Source organism: Lathamus discolor, chromosome 1 (genome assembly GCF_037157495.1).
Source record: "Lathamus discolor isolate bLatDis1 chromosome 1, bLatDis1.hap1, whole genome shotgun sequence".
Taxonomy (NCBI): domain Eukaryota; kingdom Metazoa; phylum Chordata; class Aves; order Psittaciformes; family Psittacidae; genus Lathamus; species Lathamus discolor.
The window spans coordinates 99,927,452-99,950,440 of record NC_088884.1 but is presented as its reverse complement, the minus strand read 5'-3'; the positions used below and the strand labels follow the sequence as shown (position 1 = coordinate 99,950,440).

Genomic DNA, 22,989 nt, shown 5'->3' with positions numbered 1-22,989 from the left:
CTAACATGAATATGGAAAGTTGGGGAAGGAAAATTTGAATTCTGATACTTGATCTCCTTGAAATCCTGCAAGTATAGCTCTGGTGTATTTCAAATGACTGCCTTGCTGAGGAAAAATGTCTTATATTATTCAAATCCTTGCTACCTGATTTGAATTTATAACTGTCTGAATATGCTCTGTGGCTGAATTACAAGGCATATGTGTATATTGAATCTGGTGACTGTGGGAAGTAAGTAACAGTGATGTACAACTTAAAGAATGGTCAAAACCAAGAGCTTTTGTGACCAATGGATTCTAATAGATGTAAGTAGTTTGAGTGCTTGTCATCTACCCACATGATCCTAGTGTTGGCAGCCTGATGAAAGTGATGCGTGGGAAACTAGTGCAAAGTGCTGATTTATTTTATGCTAATGGGGAAAAGTCCATATTGTTCAAATTAAATCCTAAAGCAGAAAAAAATCATCCGACCAAGCCCATCCTATGGAGTTTCATTGAAACAGTTAGTGGTCTCTTTTGTGACCTCAAAGTCGTGAAAATTTAACAATGTTAGAGGGCTGCTGTTTTCAAGTGCTTCTGGCTGCTGAAAGCAGCTGGGAATTCGCCTACAGATGGCTATTTAAGTTAAAAGCCAAATGGAGAGATCACAGAAGTTAGTGCATATTGGCTCCTAACTGTATAAGGGTGAATAAAATAGAAGTGAGTCAGGACTGTGCCTCAGTCTGTTCTTATTCCCACTGGAGGCTGAGTACCAGCAGTTTTTCTTAATTAAAAAAAAAAAAAAATAAGAAAAGGTGGTGGGGGGGATTTCTTGCTGCTTCACGTGAATGAAATTAAAGATATTATGCAAACATAGACTAAAGTGGGAGGAAAGAAAAAATATTTCAAAGGGAAGAACAGCCTACTTGAGGGCGCTCTGACTGGGTCTGTAGTACCGTGTTTCTCCTGCCATAAACTGCCTCCCCACAGGCTCACTGCAGGCTTACTGTGGGAAATAGAGCTTTCTGAGGTTTTGTATGGAGCTTGAGCCTTAGGAAAGCATAATAGGACTCCAGCATTTTTACTTCAAAGAACTGAAGGGCAAAGTGATTTATCATCTTGAAGATTTAGAATTTCCTGAGGAAAAATGGAGGAGACACAAGGCTTATAAATTAACATCTTACTTTTTTATTAAAGAACTCATTCGTGTAAGAGATATAGAACTATACCATATCATTACTGCAGTTTCACTGAAGTTCTTACAGTACTGTCTATTGATGTACTTTCATCATCATTCCTGAACACGTGAATTTCCAAGTTTGTAGAGGTTTCTAGTTACCCACAGGAATGAGATCAATGGATCAATGAGATTGTTTTGGAAGATAGTGATCAGAAAACTGGCCTCAGATTTCAAATCCAAAAATGGCCTCTGGAGAACGGTCAAGTACAAACCCAGTATTTTTTCCTTCAGATCTTTTTCTTAGGGAACATGTAAAACAATAGCAAAGCATTTCTGTGTCATGGTTATTGTTGAAGTAGGCATTCAGCTTTTGCCTCCACCAGATGGAGCGATGCAAGTTTGATTGTTTTATGCTCTTTACTGACTTTTTGTTAACACCTTGGGAGTAGTAATCTGTAAATCAGTATTTATTCCATTGGTGCTTCAGTGAAAAGGCTTATCTTTGAAAAAATTAAAAATGGGGATTGCTTTCTACACCACTATTATAGCATGTTTAACAATGAGGAATGAGGAGCCCACAAGTAATAAATCCAGAGCAGAGATGCTGCTAAGGTTGTGTGAAGAGTGACTAGGAGAGAGTTCCCAATAATCTTCAAGTGGTTATGGCAATCACATGAGATTCCTGAGGACTAGAATAAAGAAATGTCACCCCTGCATTCCGAAGGGGGAAGAAGAAGGATCTGGGGAACAGCAGCTTGGGTTAGTCTCACTTTGATGCTCTGGTGAGGGAACAACTAATCATGGAAACAGTTTCCAAACTTAAGAAGGACGAGATGGTTAGTAGCAGTCAAAAAGAATTTATGAAGTCATCCTTCGCCAACCAGATAGCCTTCTCCAATGTGATGATTGGCTTGGTGGAGGAGATGAGAGCAGTGGATGATGCTGTTTACCTTGACCCTAGCAAAGCTATTGACACTGTCTCCCATGACATCCTCATGGCCGAGCTGATTAAGTGCAGACTAAATAAGTGGACAGTAGGGTGGATTGAAAACTGGCTGAGCTGCTGGTCTCAGAGGATTGTGATCAGCACCATGAAGTCCAGCTGGAGGCCAGTCATTAGTGGGATACCCGAGGGGTCAATACTGGGGCTGTGCCAATGCAGAATAGAAAACCGTGAAACTTGTCAGATGCCACCAAGTGGCAGAACAACTGCATATACATACACAAGGTTGTTGAAAGGACAAAGAAACTGAATGGATGCCCAGGGCCACAACCAAACTACCTCAGTATATAGCAATATAAGTTATTTCAAGTGAAGGTTACTAGGGTAACGTGGGGAAGCGAACTTTGTGTGGAAGAAAGTCTCATGCTGATTGTAAACTGAAAGAATGGAATAAATTGATGCCAGCCAGCTGTGAGAGCTGGTGACAAAGACAAGAGGCTGTGGAGCTGACCCTTCACACTAGCAGTTGCAATTGTTTGGCATGAAACTTCCCATACTGCTGGCAATAGACTGGGAGCAACTGTGGTGCCAGCAGGGGGTTGAGGAGAAGCCAAGCTGAGCTGCAATGCCATCAGAATTTATTTACTCAAAAATTGGATGAAATGAAAACTGATCCAGGGATCTCTGTGTGGTAGTGTGCACCAGGTCTGAGGAGTTTGCACCATGTCATGTATGAGAGGAGCCTGTTTGAGAAGATGGCTGCTTCCCAGCCTGCTGGCCAAGTACGGCTACAAACACCAGCACTGAATTGAAGATGAAATCACAGCCTACCTACTGTTCTTCTTGATAGTGCTTCTCAGCCTTAATCTCTATGGTATGTTTTGGTAGAGAATTACAGCACTTTAACTGTCTTATGCTATTTAATGATTAGTCATTAGTAGCTTGGGGTTTGTCCTTGCCCCCCTTTCCCAGTCTCAGTATGAATTTTCAGCTCCACATGCACAGGTCAAAAATGTATTATTTATCCCCCCTAGACCAGCAAAACATTGCATTTCCATAATACTTCCAGTTCTCCAATGTATGTGCTGTAACTGGTACTATTAGTAAAACTAATATCAGAATAATTTTTATCAAGATACAATTCAGTTTTACACTGGAGTTGCTATACTATAGTTTATACTTGGACCACAGTGCTCTTGGTGCTCACCTTTTTAATCACAATACCATTTTCTCAAATAATTCTGGGAAGTGTCTTAATTTGGTGTTGTGGTTTAAACCCAGCCACAATGCTTGTTCACTCACTCCCCACCCTTTTTTTTTTTTTCTCCCTCTTTGTTTCCTTCCCCCTGCCTCAACCCTCCCCACTCCTGGAGGGATGGGGAGGGGAATTGAGAGAATGTAACTCCCACGGGTTGAGATAAAAACAGCCCAGTAACTAAGGTATAACACAAATCACTACTGCTACCACCAATGGTAACAATGATAAGAGAAAACGAGTTCGACTCCACCCCCCCCACCACCCCCCCCCCCCCCCCCCCCCCCCCGAAGAGAGACCGTGCCCTTCTGGGTAACTCCCAGTTACCTCCCTGGGCATGACGTGCTGTGGCATGGAATACCTCCTTGGCCAGCCTGAGTCAGGTGTCCTGTCTCTGCTTCCTCCCGGCCTCCCCTCATCCCCGGCAGAGCATGAGGCTCACAAAGTCCTTGGCCAGAATAAACATTACTTAGCAACAATTAAAAACAATCGGTGTTATCAGCTCTCTGCCCAGGCTGGAAGTCAAAACACAGAGCTTGCATCAGCTACTAAGAAGGAGAAAAACAGCTACTGGTAAACCCAGGACATTTGGAAAAATACATGGTACTTTATATTAAAAGAATGTCCTGTGTGCACAGGAATGCAACACACTCTTCACACAGAAGTGTAGTGTAGTGTTTGCACAAAAAAAGAGTCCCTGAGGTGGACAGTTTTGGCCAGCTCTATTTCCTTGATCCTCAAGGTATGGGTTCATGCACAGAGCTCTGTTCGTTTTGGACTGTGGAAATTATTCTCTACAGTACTTTCTGCAATGGTAGAAATACTGAAATCTTGCAGGCACATGTAGATTATCTTGAATTATGATCAAAATGTATGGAAACCTTCTTTCAATTGCTAGCAGCAAAACTACTTGGGAAACCCTTCTTTTCCTTATGAAATGCAAACTTCAGTAATTATTCAATATGTTAATATAATATACACTATAATATGTCGTTAAATTAACCTTTCTGCAACCTTTTCTTGTTGATTGGGCATATTTGAGTATGCTTAGTGTTGCATTAATGTTATATTTTAATGCAATTCAAGATTGAGATTCAGTAGTAAATTCTAGATGTGTGATTAGAAAAAGATAAGTCAGTGATCAATTAAAATCGGCTATGTCTATAATGATGCCAGTTATTTCTAAATGAAATTGAGATGTGTGTGTATATACATGCGGTGTGTTGACTTATGAGATGAATTATATAGTTAGACATTAACAGCTTCTAATGCTATGAGGCTGGTGCGCAGGGGCTCATTGATTTGAGAGGGGTTTTGGGGTTTTTATACTATATGGACTATCAGAAATCTGCTGTATGATAATGTAACAATTTTTTGATTTTCTTCACTGTCTTTTAAAGATCTGCAAAGGTTCTTAAAAAAATTTCTCTGTTGCTAACCTCACAATGGTTTTGCTTGCCCAGCTGGGGTAATGCTAACTAGCATGATAGTGTGGTGGCCCATAGACTGACTGTACAGGGATGCTGGGGTAGTAGAACAGTTTAGAGGTGTCAGGTAGGGCAGATGCTCCCAGGCTCATAACACTGCCTTCAGAAGACTCCTGGTTTCAGCAGAGCTGCTCCTGTTAAGATTAACACTTTCTGGATGTATTTTGTGTGAACTGTGTGTGTTTTGTGTTAAGAGTGTAGTTTGAGTGCTCAGTATATGAAAATATGAAGTCTTTCATCTAGCCTCTCACAAAGAGAGACAAAGTCTCTCTTCACTTTTCTGCTGAAAAGTGGACACTCACAAAGTCCATCCTGTTGATGTCAGTGTATTTTGGATTAGATCCTTATATGTAAATGCATCTCTTCTTCTCGTGCACATGCTCATGGTATACATTGAGGAGACAGGTATATGCTTAAATGAGTTATGTTCTGCCACCATATTACACATCATATGTGAAGCTGATCCACTGGGCCTGTAGAACTTCTAAAAAATACTAAACACAACATAAAGCAAACACAAGTGATAAACCCAATATTTGTATGTATACACATTACTTTAGATTTTTGCAGTGATTCATAAAACTAAGAAGAGTAATAGCAGCATTTAACTGTATTTGAAGAAAATAATTTTAAGTTAAATCAGGTCATGGAATGAAATGCTCAACAATTAACTCCAAATGTTATTACCCTTTAAAAGGGAAGCAATTGCATAATGAGGTAGAATCAGCCCACACTGGAGGGCAGTGTTGGCTGCTGGAATCACTGTAAATCCTTGTTAACCAAGAAGGGTTTCTACAGCCTGGGTTTTGGAAAGGCTGGGTGTGGCATAGTATCGTTTCATTTTAGGAAAGCTAAATATACACACATAAGCTTCACATGCTTAGACCTCATATATAAGACTTCCCCCCTCCTCTCCCACCTTCAGGAGGAACTTGCAGTGTGAGCATTGCATTTGTTAAAGTCAGTATATAAAAGATTTTTTTGGTGAAATATAGCATATCCTATTTATCTTGTAGTTTCTCTTATCTGCTTCAGCATATTTTTAATATTACTCACATATGGCATAAATAGCATGCTTCCATTTGCAGATTATTTGAGGGAGCATTTCACCACGTATGAAGAACTAGGTGGATTGTAATAATACAATCGCAAGTAAAAAGGAAAAGCTATTGTTTGTTCTAGCTGAAATAGTTTGGTAAACATCAAATGTCTAAAAAGAATCTTCACAAAAGCAAGACTAATAATGGTAATATCGGCTAAGTGTTCTTCCTTATCATTTTTCCTTCTGAGACCAAAATGTAACACATATCATGTTCACACTTAACTGTCTTAAAATCTTGTTCTATCATCATGTTCCCAAAACAGATAACTTCTAGCTTAGTTCCAAAGTTTTTAAAATTTCTACCTTCAGTGTGAGCTAGAAGGGTATACAAACCAAGCCATTGTCTTAATAGAATCATAGAATAGTTAGGGTTGGAAAGGACCTCAAGATCATCTAGTTCCAACCCCCCCCCCGCCATGGGCAGGGACACCTCACACTAAACCATCCCACACAAGGCTTCGTCCAACCTGGCCTTGAACACTGCCAGGGATGGAGCACTCACAACCTCCCTGGGCAACCCATTCCAGTGCCTCACTACCCTAACAAGAAAGAATTTCCTCCTTATCTCCAATCTAAACTTCCCCTGTTTAAGTTTTAACCCATTACCCCTTGTCCTGTCACCACAATCTCTGACGAAGAGTCCCTCCCCAGCATCCCTATAGGCCCCCTTCAGATACTGGAAGGCTGCTATGAGGTCTCCACGCAGCCTTCTCTTTTCCAGGCTGAACAGCCCCAACTTTCTCAGCCTGTCTTCATACGGGAGGTGCTCCAGTCCCCTGATCATTCTCGTAGCCCTCCTCTGGACTTGTTCCAGCAGCTCCATGTCCTTTTTATGTTGAGGACACCAGAACTGCACACAATACTCCAGGTGAGGTCTCACAAGAGCAGAGTAGAGGGGCAGGATCACCTCCTTCAACCTGCTGGTCACGCTCCTTTTGATGCAGCCCAGGATACGGTTGGCTTTCTGGGCTGCGAGTGCACACTGAAGCAGGCTCATGTTCATTTTCTCATTGACCAGCACCCCCAAGTCCTTCTCTGCAGGGCCGCTCTGAATCTCTTCTTTGCTCAACCTGTAGCTGTGCCTGGGATTGCTCCAAACCAGGTGTAGGACCTTGCACTTGTCATGGTTGAACTTCATGAGATTGGCATCAGCCCACCTTACAAGCGCGTCAAGGTCCCTCTGGATGGCATCCCTTCCCTCCAGCATATCAACCGGACCACACAGCTTGGTGTCATTGGCAAACTTGCTGAGGGCGCACTAAATCCCACTGTCCATGTCAGCAATGAAGATGTTGAACAAGACCAGTCCCAACACCGATCCCTGAGGGACACCACTCGTTTCTGGTCTCCAGCCGGACATTGAGCCATTGAACACAACTCTTTCTGTGAGGCCATCCAGCTTGTTCTTTATCCAGCGAGTGGTCCATTCATCAAATTGATATCTCTCCAATTTAGAGAGAAGGATGTCGTGTGGGACAGTGTCGAACGCTTTGCACAAGTCCAGGTAGATGACATCAACTGCTTTACCCTTGTCCATCAGTTCTGTAGCCCCATCATAGAAGGCCACCAAACTGATCAGGCAGGATTTCCCCTTAGTGAAGCCATGCTGGCTGTCACCAAGCACCTTGTTGTTTTTCATGTGCCTTAGCATGTCTTCCAGGAGAATCTGTTCAAAGATTTTGCCAGGCACAGAGGTGAGACTGACTGGTCTGTAATTCCCTGGGTCATCCATTTTCCCCTTCTTGAAAATGGGGGTTATATTTCCCTTTTTCCAGTCATCAGGAACTTCAACTGACTGCCGTGATTTTTCAAATATGATGGCCAGTGGCTTAGCAACTTCATTTGCCTGCTCCTTCAGGACCTGCAGATGGATTTCATCAGGTCCCACGTACTTGTGCGCGTTCAGATTTTGAAGATGGTCTCGAACCAGCTCCTCTCCTACAGTGGGCCTAGGGTTTTCATTCTCACAGTCCCTGCGTCTGCCTTCCAAGACTTGGATGGTGTGGTCAGAGCAGTTGCCAGTGAAGACTGAGACAAAGAAGTCATTCAGAACCTCAGCCTTCTCAAAATCCAGGGTAGCCAGGTCTCCCGATAGCTTCTGGAGGGGGCCTACATTGTCCCTAATCTGTTTTTTCTTTGCTACGTATCTATAGAATCCCTTCCTGTCATCTTTCACATCCCTAGCCAAGTTTAATTCTAACTGGGCCTTAGCTTTCCTAACCTGGTCCCTAGATTCCCAGACAACATCCCTGTACTCTACCCAGGCCGCCTGTCCTTGCTTCTACCTTTTATAAGCCTTTTTTTTTTCCTTTGAATTTTCCTCAGCAGCTCCTTACCCATCCAAGGAGGTCTCCTGGCCCTCCTGCTGCACTTTCTTCTACTTGGGATGCAACACTCCTGAGCTTGTAGTAGGTGATCCTTGAGTATCAACCAACAGTCTTGGGCCCCCCTGCCCTCCAGGGCTATATCCCATGGAACCTTACTAAGCAGGTTCCCGAAGAGGCCAAAGTCTGCTCTTTTGAAGTCCAGGGCAGTGAGCTTGCTACACGCTCTTCTCACTGTCCTGGGGATCTCAAATTCGACCATGTCGTGATCGCTGCATCCAAGGCTGCCCTGGAGTACCACATTCTCAACCAGCCCTTCCCTGTTGGTGAGCACGAGGTCAAGCATGGCACCTCTCCTTCTCGGCTGCTCTATTACTTGCAGAAGGAAGCTGTCTTCCACACAATCGAGGAGCCTCCTGGATTGTTTGTGCCAGGCCATACTGTCACTCCAACAGGTATCAGGGTGGTTGAAGTCCCCCATGAGAACAAGGGCCTGCGAGCGTGGGGCTGTTTCTGTCTGTCTGTAGAGTGCTTCATCCACAGATTCCTCTTGATCAGGCGGCCTGTAACAGATCCCCACAGTAATGTCTCCCACGGCTGTTCTCCCTTTAACCCTGACCCACAAACTCTCTGTTGACTGCTCACCTGTCCCCAGACAGAGGTCCATACTCTCCAGCCTATCCCTAACATAAACAGCAAATTCCCCTCCCCTCCTGCTGGGCCCGTCTTTTCTAAAGAGCCTGTAACCTTCCATTCCATCACTCCAGTCATAGGAGCCATCCCACCATGTTTCTGTGATGCCTATTATATCATACCCCCGTAGGCATGCACACATCTCTAATTCCTCTTGCTTGTTCCCCATGCTATGGGCGTTTGCATCTGAGCCAAGCTCCAAATGAAGCCGGCTCGTTGGCTGGAGCAGCTGGAATGTATCTACATTGTTCTGAGCATTTATTATAGGTGTTGGCAACTGACTGAGTATATTGGGATGGAATGATGCCCCCCTCCCCCAACACATCTAGTTTAAAGCCTCCTTGACCAGTCTGGCAAGCCTCCTACCAAAACTGCTCTTCCCCTTCTTTATCATCAGAGCAGCTCCACCAGCCCCCAGTAGACCCGGCCTACAAACTTCAGTCCCGTGTTCAAGACACCCAAACCCCTGACTATGGCACCACTCTTTTAACCATTTATTAACGTGGCCAATCCTCCTAGGCTTTTTTTGGTCCTCCCCTGTGTCCTGGAGAGTTGGCGAAAAGACAATCTGAGCTCTAGAGCCCCTAACCACCTCTCCCAGGGCTCTGTAGTCTTCCTTTATGGTCCCCAGTCTACTACTATCTGTATCCCTAGCACCCACATGGATCACCAGGAGCGGGTAATAGTCAGCGGGACTTACTAGAGCAGGCAGCCTCTCTGTAACATCCCTGATCCGTGCCCCTGGTGGGCAGCACACCTCCCTCAAGACGGTGTCAGGCTGACAGACGAGTGCTTCCATCCCTTTCAAAGTAGAGTTCCCCTATTACTATGACCCGCCGCTTTTTCTTGGTAGCGCCAGTAGAGATCTTTACCAGTGCATCAGCTGGTTGGTTGTGGTGCAAGTGTGTTTCCTGGTTAGTCTCCTGCAGGACAGCAAAGCGGTTCTGGGTGGGGACAACAGATTTAGGAGGAAGCCCCTTGCCTTTAATTGTCCTTTTTCCTCCTTCTTTTGTTATTTTTCTTTGTCACTAATTCCCAACTTCCCGGGTTGGTGGCCTCCTTTGTTCTTTCATGAGCTGGAGGGGAAGCTTGAGGCCCCTGCACAGTTTGGGCCTGCAACAAGCAGCCCTGCTTCCTCTCAGCTTCCCTGACATCTTTCAGCCTATTGACAGTGCCCCGCAGCTCAGCCCCTGCTGCAGGAGGACCTCCACCAGGGAGCAGCGGGTGCAGCCCTGCCAGTTGTGCAGCCTCCCCTCACCAGACCAGTGCAGGCACTCTCCACACCCCGAGCTCTGCGCTGCAGCCTCCCCTCTCATCGGCTCTGTCTGGGTGCCTACGCTGGCACCGCCGGGGCAGCCAGAGCAGAGCTCCCAGAGCGGGCCCTGGTCATGAGGCGAGCGCTCACCATCCCGCTCGCCTGCCCTCGCAAACTGCCTCGACCCGCGCTGGTCGCTGCGCTCCCTGGGGCAGGTTTTACCCAGCCAGGGCTGGTGCCGCTCCTCCTGCCTCCGCCCCCTGTGAGTCCCTGCTCCCGTCCGCGGAGCTGCCGGCTCCTGGGCAGGTCCTGTCGAGGGCTTGAGGCTCCCTCGGTGGCTGTGGCTGCTCTGAGTTGAGGCTCCTGGACGCTGAGCTTCCCCCGCTCCGGTGTTGAAGGCGTCCTCTTTCAAGCTACTCACCTCAGCAATTGACCGGCAACCGTTGGTGATGCCCGGTTTAAATCTGCCGCCGCTGCTCCTTATATATATATGTGTGTATATATATATCCTTAATATATAAGGGTATGTTTAAATGGGAACATCAGTGTTTAGGAGAAAGGGAAATAAAAATTTGGAAAAATAAATGCCTTTTTTGGGGGGGAGGGGGAGGAGGGTGAAAAGGCAACAAACCTTCGCAGCTAGGCAGCGTGGTGGTTTATTGAGCAAACATTGTTGCAGAAGTGGCTACTCTCAGAGTAAAAGAATAAAGCAGAAAGAAACAAACAAAAAGAAAACCAAACCTGGAGGAAAAAAACCTTGTCATGAGTTGATAAAGCCGCAGAGCAAGTGATTGAGTTCCTCCTTCCTAGACATACCGCACATGAATTGGTCTTGGTCGGTGAAAGTCTCTCACTGAACTTGTAATTAAACTGTTAGAAGATGACTTGCCTATTTCTACCAACAAGACGAAAAGGGTATTTCTAGCTTCTAAAGGCCCAATGTAGCTTTTGCAGGGTTAAGATTTGCCCCTGGGAATGCAAAACCAAAGCCATCTTGTGCTGCCCAGTGAAGAGTTGGACGCTTCTATAGCCTGTGGTTGGAGAACAGAAAGCAGGAGGGAGAGGTGGCTGGTGGGGAACCAAAGGAAGTGTTGATATATGTTAATGACTATATTGACTTTAACACGGGATTTTCCTGTCATCCCGTGAATCTCTCAATATTGTGTGGTTCTGAGATCCAGTCCAACTGCTTGTAACTATTTCAGGGACTGGGGATGCTGTATTGTATCACAACAAGCCGTTCAGCAAAGGAGGAATTAACGTTTGTGGATATTAGTAAGCACTTAAAAGATTCAGACATCAAAGAAACAAATTCACTTAACATTTGTGCTGACTACTGTAGGGCTAAGCATTTTCTTCATTTCCCCTCTTATAGTCTCACTAAATAATAAGCCCAGGATGGAGAGATGGTTAAACTTATTCTATTGTGCCTGACCTTTGTGTGGAGCAGAGTAGCTGCAGACCAATACCCACACAAACTCTGAAACCCATCAGCATCTTATACCTTAAAGCACCTTAAAAATCAGAATATTTCTTATTAAGAAGTGTTCATATATTTTGCATTCTCCAGCTTTTAAAATATCCAAAGCTCAACATGTATTACCCAATAATTAGCAGAAAATGATAGTCGTAAAAAGCAACTTTTTATTATTTTTAAGCATTTTTATTATTTATGTAAAGAGGTTAGGTAGAGAAGAGCATTCTCAGTAGCAATAATAACTCTTCCTACAAACATTTTGCATCACTGGGAGTAGTTGTGATATAGTAATATCCACATCTACATATAAACCTAGCAGCCAGTGCTACTTGCACATTTTCATAGCTGTGATGTTGATGGTTCATTTTTCACTCTTGGTAGCATTACATTAATGTCAGTGACAATTTCCATTTCTCCCATCAGCAGGATTCTCTGTGAACAGAATTAAACATAGTCATTAGTCAAGGTTTTCTTTAGAAACCATTTCTCTGATAATGTTTTTTCTACCCTTTGCTAAGTCAGAATATTTCAAGAGCTATCAAGTGAGCAGTGAAGAAATCATGAAGATTTTCTAGGTAGCACTTCACATGCTGTTAGTGGGCAGGATTTTTGGTAGCCATATGAGGTACAGGTCTGTCTATTGGGCTGTTTCTAGTGGTTCTTTGCATCATTGTAGTGCCATACCTTGTCTAGAGCTATCTCTATGTGAGGTAAGGCTGGCTTGCAGTCACAGAGTCTGTTAGATCTAGGTGTTACCACTTAAGATCTGGCAATACTTAAATAGAGCCCACTTCTCTAAGCCTGCTGTGTTGTAGATATTTGATATTCAAATTGCACAGACTGGACCACTTTTTAAGGGCTAGGTAAAACCTCGTGCAGTTACCTTGATGTCTAGGTATGTTGCTCATGTAATTTGAATAGGCATCCACACAGTGCTTCAGAGAGTACAGTCTAAAATAGAAAGCTTCTGTAGCTTTGGACCTAAAATACCAATTTCACTGGAGATGGCAGAGTACAAATTGAATCTACAATGTAAACAGCTCAAAAGGGAAATAGCAAGACCATAATTAGTAGCGTTTAATAAGTGTTAACACGTTAATTGGGGGAAGGAGAGAAAGAAGGGGGGAGTAACATATGATAATTTAAAAATTCTTATCTGTCCCAGTCTAGTAGATCTATTTAAATTATGCTCAACTTTCATGCAGGATCAGGTCCCTCAATGAATGTGTGTACAGACCTTCTTTTAAAGCAAAAGTGAAAATGATGGTGCTGATGTAGACGTTTATCTTTTTTCAGCTGTTTAAGTGCTCATCCAGAAAATGGAACGTGTAGGTACTATACCTAGGAGATGTAATACGCATAGCTCAGACCTGAAACAGCAGAGTACACTGGTAGGTTATTCCCTGTTTTGTGTGGAAGTGCGCTGTCTTCCCCTGATATGAAGGAGGTGCTCTCTGTCTTCTGTATATAAAGCTGCATTTCAGGCGATCACTTATGCTTGTTTGGAAATCCTTTCTATTCTCTTCACATGAACCCTGGTCCTAGTCTCAGAAGGGATCTCTGACTTATCTCTTCATGATCCCTTAAGTCCAGCACTTTTGTCTTTGGAAAACACACTTTTCAATCATGATTCAAGGAGATCCCATCCAGAGTGAAGATTAATTTCTTTACCAAAAGAAAATCATGTTCACAAGAGGATCCTGTGCTTGAATTTCCTTACTAAGTTTGATTTACCCTTAGCTCAGCACAAGCCCTCTTCCCTTCCCTGGGTCAGAAGGGGCAGGTTCCCTTGGCCTTGGTGTAACCTGTTGTCAGCCTGTTTACATCTTTCCCAAGGCCATTGACTCAGGTAGAACATAGCCTTGATCCTGAAGGCTGATCAGGAAATACAAACTGCTTTCACTTTAATGAGACACAAAATACATCTGAATTCTTCTGAAGCAGTATGCTTTAGGTGCCTTATCATTGTCCTGGTTCCAATACTGTTTTTAGTTCAGCTGCATAGATACTAATCCATCATAAACAGGACTCATCATGTATTTCTAGTCTGCCGCTCCCTCTCTTGTTTTCTTGTATGCAATCCAAATGCCCTTCTTCCAACAGTGTTTGAAATTTCGGGCTTAGCTGCCTAGGCAGCCTGCTGCTCTGCACTAACTCGTCTTTGAAAATAAGAAAATATAGTAGGGATTGTTAGAAGACTGTTTAGTGGGATTCTTTTCCATTTCTGTATACTATAACACCTGCTTCAGATACTAGGAGGGGGAAATTTTTATTCCCATGGAGATAAATTTCAATGGCGAACAAAGCTGCAAACTCTTTTTAATCTATTTTACTCTATTGTATCTTATGGATAATTAGGCATGGCTTCACGCAGGAAATCAGGTGTAGTCAGTGAGTGCTGATTTCCAAACAAGTGACAACGCATAAGAAGAAATTGAAGATTTCATTAAACACAGATCTTCGCTTCTAGGTGAATTCAAGCATCCTGGCTAAAATTAAGCGTGTACATACAGAAGTTGTTTACAAATTGAAGTGGCTCTCCACACCCTCTCGCAGCTGTATGAAGTGTTCTGTAGTCTGCTTTATAATTACTGTGTGCAATTGCTTCTCAAAGATGATGCCTTCTTTGTGGCCACTGGTTGTGCTACAGATCAGAAATAAGCCTTTACACTAAGCTAGTCTTGCAAAAATCTTTTTGATCCTTTAAAAGCCTAGCTGTAAGCAATGAAAGAGTGAAATATTCTCAGACTTCAAATGGTCCAAGACAGCCTTCCTTTCCTTCATTATCTGGAGACACGTCTTTCTTTTTGTAGCCAAATAAGCATCAAATGATGGCAAACTTGGAAACAGTAAGTTATGTAGGATTATGTAGAATGACTGCAATGAACCCTTTTATTGTGAGAATTCAGCGTGGTGGTACTTTTGCGGTTCCCAGTTCAGGATTTGTTACAGACAGAAATGCTAGTAAGTGAAATGTTAGGGGAGTCATTAAGTGTAATTTTATAGGTTACACCTAAAACCATTGACACTCAATAGAATTTTTTAATACAATGTCTTTTGTTATACGTGATACTGTATATCATGTATATATTCAAGATAGTTCAGTCATGATTATATTTCTGTTAACAATGATTGAGGGCAAGATAATGTTTCTGTTACTGCGTAGTTCAACAAATAAGCTGCATAGAGAGACCATATTCTAATCCAAGAAATATTTCTACGTAAGCAAGGACCAATTGCTAAATACTTCTGAGCCAGCCGACACAGAATGAGTGTGCACCAGAAAAGTAACAATTGAAACCCTGCTTTGTATATTGCTATAGGAACCATTGGGAACATCATAATACTGGGTGTTCCTAATGGGGTGCCAGAAATCTTTCTTCTTTTATGGTGATCAGGGGAAGATGCAGAGCACTGGCTTGCTGACTTGTACAGCTAAAAGAAAATGAACATTTTTCCTTTAGATAAGCTGGAGAACATATGTTTTGCAGAAGCAAGAGGAGGAGGAGGAAAATCAGCATGGGAATAGACAGCATCTTGATTTATATAAATTCCTTTTGAAGGAAGGGATCCCCTTAGGTTCAGCCATGGCCTTGAAGTAATTTCTAATTCAAATCAACTTGAACTTATAGCCAATGGAAATTGTTTCTATGAAAAACCTCAGCTTTTAGCAAGATTATTACATTTGTAGGAACAGGTTAGCTGACGTGAGAAGAAAAGAGCTCAGTATCAGTATTTCAAGGTTTGTCTCTCCCGGTGCAAAGGCTTCCTAGCATCTCCAAGTGAGAACATCTCATTCATCTCTGCAGTTTTGTGATACATTCACAAAGTATGGAGCAGAGCTGGGGAACGCCTATGCTGTAGTCTAAGACCATTGATGAGGGTCACTGGATTAAAATCTTCCTTTCCCTGTTAAGCAGAATCTAAGCAGAAGGGCATCTGTCCCTTTGCCCTACAATACTTCTTGTTCTGTAACACCTGGCATTTGTCGGACCTGGTCTGAAATGTTGTTTGCTTAAAGAGATAGTAGGTGACAATTTGCATAGTGGCTAAACTCTTGAAAAAAAAAAAAATAATAAATTGAACACATTGTGAAGTGCTGTTGAAATGTTCAATCCTGCATTTTTTCATGTGACTTGCTTTTCATACCTCAGTAGCCATAGAGGTCAGTATGGAGCCGTATGTTACTGGATCTGGCATGAGACCAAGTGTGATACCACTGACAGGAGTGGTTTCAAATATTAGCTCAGTCTTTCAAGGATCACTTTGACATGTACTTTGGAGTGTGAAGTCTTGCAGACATAGTCTCAGAGTACATAAAAAGGACATGACAATGTAATGTTCCTATTCTGTCATTTTTACCAAACCATCTTCATTAATCAAAATTTAATCAAGTTGGTAGTATAGGCTTCAAAAAAAAGGTGAAATACAAAAACCTTTCAGTCTTAGGAGATTACAGTAGTGTTGTCAGACCTTCAGTGCAGCTGAACTAAACTTAATGCAAGTTTTACTCTGGAGTTTGAAAGTCCAAAATGCAGACAGTCACTGAAGCTGGAAGTCCCAGAGGAAGTGTAGAGACTGCTGTGGTCAATGGCGCAGAATCTAGCTGGAGGTCTGTGACTAGTGGAGTTCCTCAGGGGTCGGTGCTGGGACCGGTGCTGTTTAATATTTTCATCAATGACCTGGATGAGGGAACTGAGTGCACCCTCAGCAAGTTTGCTGATGACACAAAACTGGGAGGAGTGGCTGACACACCAGAGGACTGTGCTGCCATTCAGCGAGACCTGGACAGGCTGGAGAGTTGGGCGGGGAGAAACTTGATGAAATTTAACAAGGGCAAGTGTAGAGTCTTGCATCTGGGGAAGAACAACCCCATGTACCAGTACAGGTTGGGGGTTGACCTGCTGGAAAGTAGTGAAGGGGAAAGGGACCTGGGGGTCCTGGTGGATAGGAGGATGACCATGAGCCAGCAATGTGCTCTTGTGGCCAAGAAGGCAAATGGCATCTTAGGGTGCATTAGAAAGGGTGTGGTTAGTAGGTCAAGAGAGGTTCTCCTCCCCCTCTACTCAGCCTTGGTGAGGCCGCATCTGGAATATTGCATCCAGTTCTGGGCCCCTCTGTTCAAGAAGGACCGGGAATTGCTTGAAGGAGTCCAGCGCAGAGCCACAAAGATGATTAAGGGAGTGGAACATCTCCCTTATGAGGAGAGGCTGAGGGAGCTGGGTCTCTTTAGCTTGGAGAAGAGGAGACTGAGGGGTGACCTCATCAATGTTTACAAATATGTAAAGGGTAGGTGTCAGGATGATGGAGCTAGGCTGTTTTCAGTGATATCCAGTGATAGGACAAGGGGCAATGGGTGTAAACTGGAGCATAGGAAGTTCCACGTTAACATCAGGAAGAACTTCTTTACTGTAAGAGTGACAGAGCACTGGAACAGGTTGCCCAGGGGGGTTGTGGAGTCTCCTACACTGGAGATATTCAAGGCCCGCCTGGACAAGTTCCTGTGTGATGTACTGTAGGTTACCCTGCTCTTGCAGGGGGGTTGGACTAGATGATCTTTTTAGGTCCCTTCCAACCCTTGGGATTCTGTGATTCTGTGATTCTGTGCTGTGAAAACTACATTCCAATAAATATAAATGTTGTCCATCACTCAATACAATGCCCCTTCTTGAGTCACTTAGAAAAGTCCGTTATTCTACTCTCTATAAGATCATTTACAAGTTCTATTAAATTGTCAGGAAGTTTTTAACAGGCCTCTTTCTTGTTCTCTGGAGGCTTCTGAGTTAAGGTGCCAGTTAACATGCTTTAGGGCAAGTGCCATCAGAAATGTCTATTGCATCAGATTCTTTCTTGGGTAGAACTGCTTATGAAACATAGCACTGATTAAGAAGCTGAACTTTTGATCCAAGCCTGTTCCTTGGGCACATGTAAACATTACTTCTAACCTGTAGGATATGGGAAGGGATAAAATACATTTGGTAGGAAGAGTTATGAAGTTTAAGAATTGATCATGAAACTCAGAGTTTTACTGTTAATGTAGCAAAGCTCTTGTGGAGGCAGAAATACTTGACTTCACAGGTGATTTGCCAAAAGAGAAGATACTTGTTTTCCTCTTTCTTGGAAGTTAGGATGTCCTCAAGATGTTTGTTGCAGCTGTTAGAAACTTCTTAAGGGAAATGAAAAAAATCTGTGCTACACTTAAACCTAAGGGGAGTAGGAAGTGCAAGAGTGGAAAACCTTGTGACAGAGTAACCTAAATTCACTCAAATTGAGAATGGAGGTTGATGGCAGATAGGTAAACAGAACAAAATCCAAACCAGATTTTTGAAGCATCAGGTTGGCCTGGCAACTATCTTTGCAGCGACTTTGGGCAAAAGTACTTGCTTTGAAAAGCATTGAGAACATTTATGGAGCTTATTATAACAGTAAGTCATTTAACTGCTTCCTGAATTGGATTAGTAACAATGATCGATCTGTATTTGCAGCTAGACAATGGAATTGTGTAGCTATTAGCTATGAAGAACCCCACATTACAGTACAGTGAAATTAAAATCTGAGTAATCATACAGTTGAACAACTATTCATATGGCTAGAAATCTACATCTCTTAGAGAATAAAATACTTGCTATTGTCCTCTTAAATCAGAAAACTAATTGAGAGATCTTCAGATACAACACCTATGTTCTTATATAGTAAACTCCCACTGTTTGATGGCTGCACTGTAGCTGTGGCAATAAGTAACAAATTTCTGCAAGAATAAAGCTTCATTTAGTCCTGTGCTCTTATCCTGCCATATAGACAATGTGGTTATCATGCATGTATGGAACGCTTACAAACTAAAAAACATGTTCTTCTAAGCACCAGTTGGGCAAGCAGCCTCCAAATAGGTAGCTCACTATGTCTAACCTTCACACTTTCTAATCATGAGAAATATTTCTTGCAGTGTAGAAAGCCTTGTTAATGCCCATTCAGACTCTTATCTCACAGAGATTTTCATGCCAGAATTTTTTCTTTCTCTGTACTACAGAGAGGCTAGGAAACCTCTGAATAGTGATCCATGTCCAGCTGGTACAGCTGTAGCGGTCCTAGGGCACTTGTCACGGGACTGGGTTGGGGTTAGACAGTATCTTGCCCTGTGGCTCATGCATGGCTGTGTGTTGTTCCACCTCATGGACTAAGCTCTGTGACAAAAGTCCAGTCAAGAATGAAGGAGCGGAGGGGAGATGACTGGACAGTGCAAGACAAGTATAGTTGAGTTGAGGCAACTCTAGCTCAGCCAGAAAGTAAGAGTCTCAAGATACGTTAATGATTTATGTTGAAGTGGCTAAGGAGGTGAGTGTGGAAATGGACCTGTGAAATGAGCTAGTGATTAGCTGTCTTCTCACCTACCCTTCTGTTCTGTGCCAAGGTAGTTTTCAGCTTTGTGTTGAAGCTAACTGTTGAAGGGTAGCAAAGTGTTTGTAGGATTGTCACCCACAAATGCTCAAAATTTCCCTAATGAGATGGTGAGTGTGGTACAGAGATGGCAAAAGCACTGCTTTCACTCTGTGCTCCTTGACACAGAGATCAGAGTTCTAATTTTGAACACATGAGCAGCTTGTTTAGAAATCAGCCAGATATTTCACATTTTCAACTGCTTTCGTTATGCAACGGGGTAAAAATAAAGATCTAGAGCTATTTAGTCAGCCCTGGATTACCAGGGAGTGCTTTGTAGACTGCCTTTTGAAGAAAGAGCTAAGAGCATTGCTACTGTAAGTTTACTAATTTTATATCTGAGCTGTGTGGTGCTAGGCAGTGTTCCATAGCAACCAAAACAACAGTTATTACAAAAAGTAACAAGCAAGCAAAATGCAAGCCAGAAACCCCTGCTGGAAGCATCTATCAACAGACCACACCAAGCCCAGCCTAAGCCTGAAGCAAAACCAAAATAGAACATGCATTTTTCTTTAAGTCCTATGAACATATCCTTAAAGTTTCCCATGAAGTCTGGGAAAGCTGTTTTGTTATGACTAACTAGAGAAAATCTAGGTTTTCGATGCTAGTTTTAGCTTATCAGGCAAGTACAAGCCTACCATTAACCACCACCCAAAGGCACGTTGTCTATAACATGCCTACTGTGTTCCCATCCTGGTGTTCCATGGAGCAAAACATAAGTACAGGTGCTCCCTCCAAGGGGGCTCCACATATTTAAATTTTAAAAATCATCACTCCTTCAACAAGCAATATCTAGAGGCTGCATAACAGCTTACATTTTTGGCTAAGTCCTGCTGCAGGGTTGTTGTTAATCTTGCACCTATTCATTCATTCCAGAAACCCCATTGTTGTGTTGTTAGCTTCAGACTAAAGATATTTCACTTCTAACCATTTTTCTGCTATCTTCTGGTGATTAGAGAAGCAGCCTTGTTCTCCATGAGTGCACTGCCTTGTCTCCAAATGGGGTGTGTGTGTGTGTGTGTGTGTGTGTAAATAGGAAGACAGAAAAGCAGTATTTAAGCTGGCTAGTCTTACTGTTAGTGAGATAAAGACAGCGGAGGTAGGAGCTGTGAAGAGATGTTTTGTTGTTCAGGGTTTTGAGGGGTTTGGGTGCGTCAGGTTTTAAACAATCTTGCTGTGGTTCAGAGAAGGCACTCTCAGAATCCTTGCTGCCAGTGAGACTGTACTCTACGTTGATTTGTATTTGTATTTGAGCTGTATTTCCCAAGCCAGTGGAAGAAATGCAGTAATTTGATTGTCAGTTGATGTAATCATTCCTAATATGTTAGTCATTTTGTCTGTATGTTCTTTAGGTACAGAAGATGGCAAATTCCGCAGCTGAGAAAACACTCCTTTAGACTCAAACATTTTTTAGATCAGAAGAATGTTTCCTATCCAATTATGTAGATCTATTGATGGGAATTTTTCTTATCAGACATTTTCAGTGACAAGGAGGAACTGTGTCAAGGTGATAACAACAAAGTTATTATGACATTGCATGTTCCCAAGCCAGGTCTTTTGGGGCAGGAGTCCTGGTGAAGCTTATGACTGAATGAATGTGATACACTTCAGGTTTTAAAACACTTGACAGTAGTGACAGTATGGGAGAGGAATCGAATTTAGCCAGAAAAGAGATTACAGATATGCAGAAAGAGTATGTTTGAAAAGGCACTTCCTTTTCAAGCAGCCTGTGCCACCAGTACCTGTCAACATTGGAAGAGTTTGATCTTCCTGATTGGTCATAACACAGTATATTCCGTAAACTCTGCTTGCATACAGCAGGAGCATCTCTTTCTTCTAAAACAATATAGAACTTTGAAGCATTTGCCTTCATTTTAGAACAATTGCTTTGCACCCAGAAAAGCCTAAATCAGGATGATATATGGTGAAGTAATATAGAAAACTGGGAACCAAAGCTGCTATGTAATTATCACATGGAAGGTGTGTTTATGTCTGCCTGGGTGGTTGCTGCTGTGTGGCAATGTAGAGTAGTAATCCTTCCTCTTTGCATTTCATTAATTACTAATGAACTAAAGAAATATACCACAACATTCTTTACAACTCTGAATTAGAGACCAGGGTTCTGCAAGGGAAAAGTGGTGGTAGTGGAGGCCCTGTTAGCAAAGAACTGAAATACATCTCACAACTAAAATAGTATTTCTCTTCAGGAATCACTGATATGTTTTGGGTTGGAGGCACTTAGGCTGCAAAATTTTTACAAGTGTACATCCATCATTGCCAGAAGACTATTTTCAGTTTTCTCAGGAGGGTTGTTATAATTTGCCAAGTCCATAACTCAATTTACCAAAGATGTAGGCAGATCCAAGTAACAATTAACCCTTTGTAAGGTAGAAGGAACCTTCTGCATGGGAAGCAGTGGCTGGTGCTCGGGAAGTGTGGACACGTGTATGCACCACACAGGGGGAAATACTGGTTGTTACAGAGTGATGGAAGTGGTGTAAATTGACAATTCGTGAAGATAAGATCAGATATAAATTTGAGAATTGGACGAGGCTGGAAAAAGGAGATGTTTCTTATTCTGTGAAGTTTGGTGAAAGAGATGTGTGTGGTCTTAAGTTTTGTTTTATGTTTGGTTTGGGTTTTTTTTATTTCCATTATGATGAAGTCCTGGTGTTTCCATGAAAGCAAATAGTCAGTGGCTTAAAAGGAGATGCACTGTAAACAGTAAAAGTAACAGTGCAGAAGCCGTGGAGATTTCCTGAAATAATTTAATTGCTAACCTAGGATCAATTACATGAAGCAAGCTACTCTAGTGACCTTGGTCCAGTGTATCACCCTGACTCTATGTTTGCTAAGACGCTTATGCTTCACTGAAAAATATGGGAATTCCCAGGAAGACTATCCAGGGTTTGGTGAAGATGTCCATGTGGTTGTGGTGTTGGAATGTACTGTTCCACAAGCCTAAACCTGCATGGTTATGTGGCTGGGAGGCAAGCAAAAGGCCCACAACATTTGCCTATGAGCACAGAGACAGATGCTGATCTCATTTCCAATTTATAGAGCATAACTGGGTGAAAGCCAGTGAGGCCATACCACTGCAGGCCTTAGACAATATGCTAACAGGCTTGGAAGATCTCTTTCTTGATTAGGGAATACCTTGTCCTACTGTGAAACAGGACTTTTGGATATCTTTTATAGTATTCTAACCACACAAAAGTGATCAACATTTCCTCAGCCCGATGGGCTTGGACTTTTTCTTCTTTTTTATTTGTTTGGTTTTTTTGCTTGGAACCAATCTGTATCTAGAAACATGTTTCACCGTGGCTAAATGATCTCCTAATTCTCTGTTAAAGAATGTTTGCATAAAGAAGAACCTGGAACCAGTTACTTCCATAAACAGGTGGTTTTAAATAGTTGATTTTGATCTGGTGTAAACAGTAGAAGTGTTCCATCCTTATCACTCTAATGTAGCCACATGCAGCATATAATAGTCTTTTACTTCTTACAAACAGATCTGAAGAAAAGAGTTTAACCTGGATATAAGTAAAGGGAACTGAGTGGGAGGAGAAATCAACAAAGTGCAAAAACTAATAACTAGTATGCATATCTAATGAATTAAAAATTTCCCACCACAAGAAGTCATGAGAATATCCTGAAGGTGCAACTGTCTCTTCATATTAGTTTGAGGTAGCACTGCTACACACTGTAGTTTAGATCTTATGCTATTTTTTATTATGAGAGAAACATTACCTTGGGGGAAAATGTAAATAAACTTTCAGTTTGTATGTTAATTATACGAGTTTATTATTGCACATTAAAAAATGAGTCTGTTGTCTAGTGCCTCAAGATAAACAAAGAAGTAT

The 22,989-nt window shown here is 42.5% G+C and overlaps 1 pseudogene; it reads left to right on the top strand.

Moving 5' to 3' along the window:
* Positions 1-1,989: 1,989 nt before the first annotated feature.
* The window catches only part of LOC136006275 (FRAS1-related extracellular matrix protein 2-like), a 93,549-nt pseudogene continuing 72,549 nt past the window's right edge, over positions 1,990-22,989 (top strand).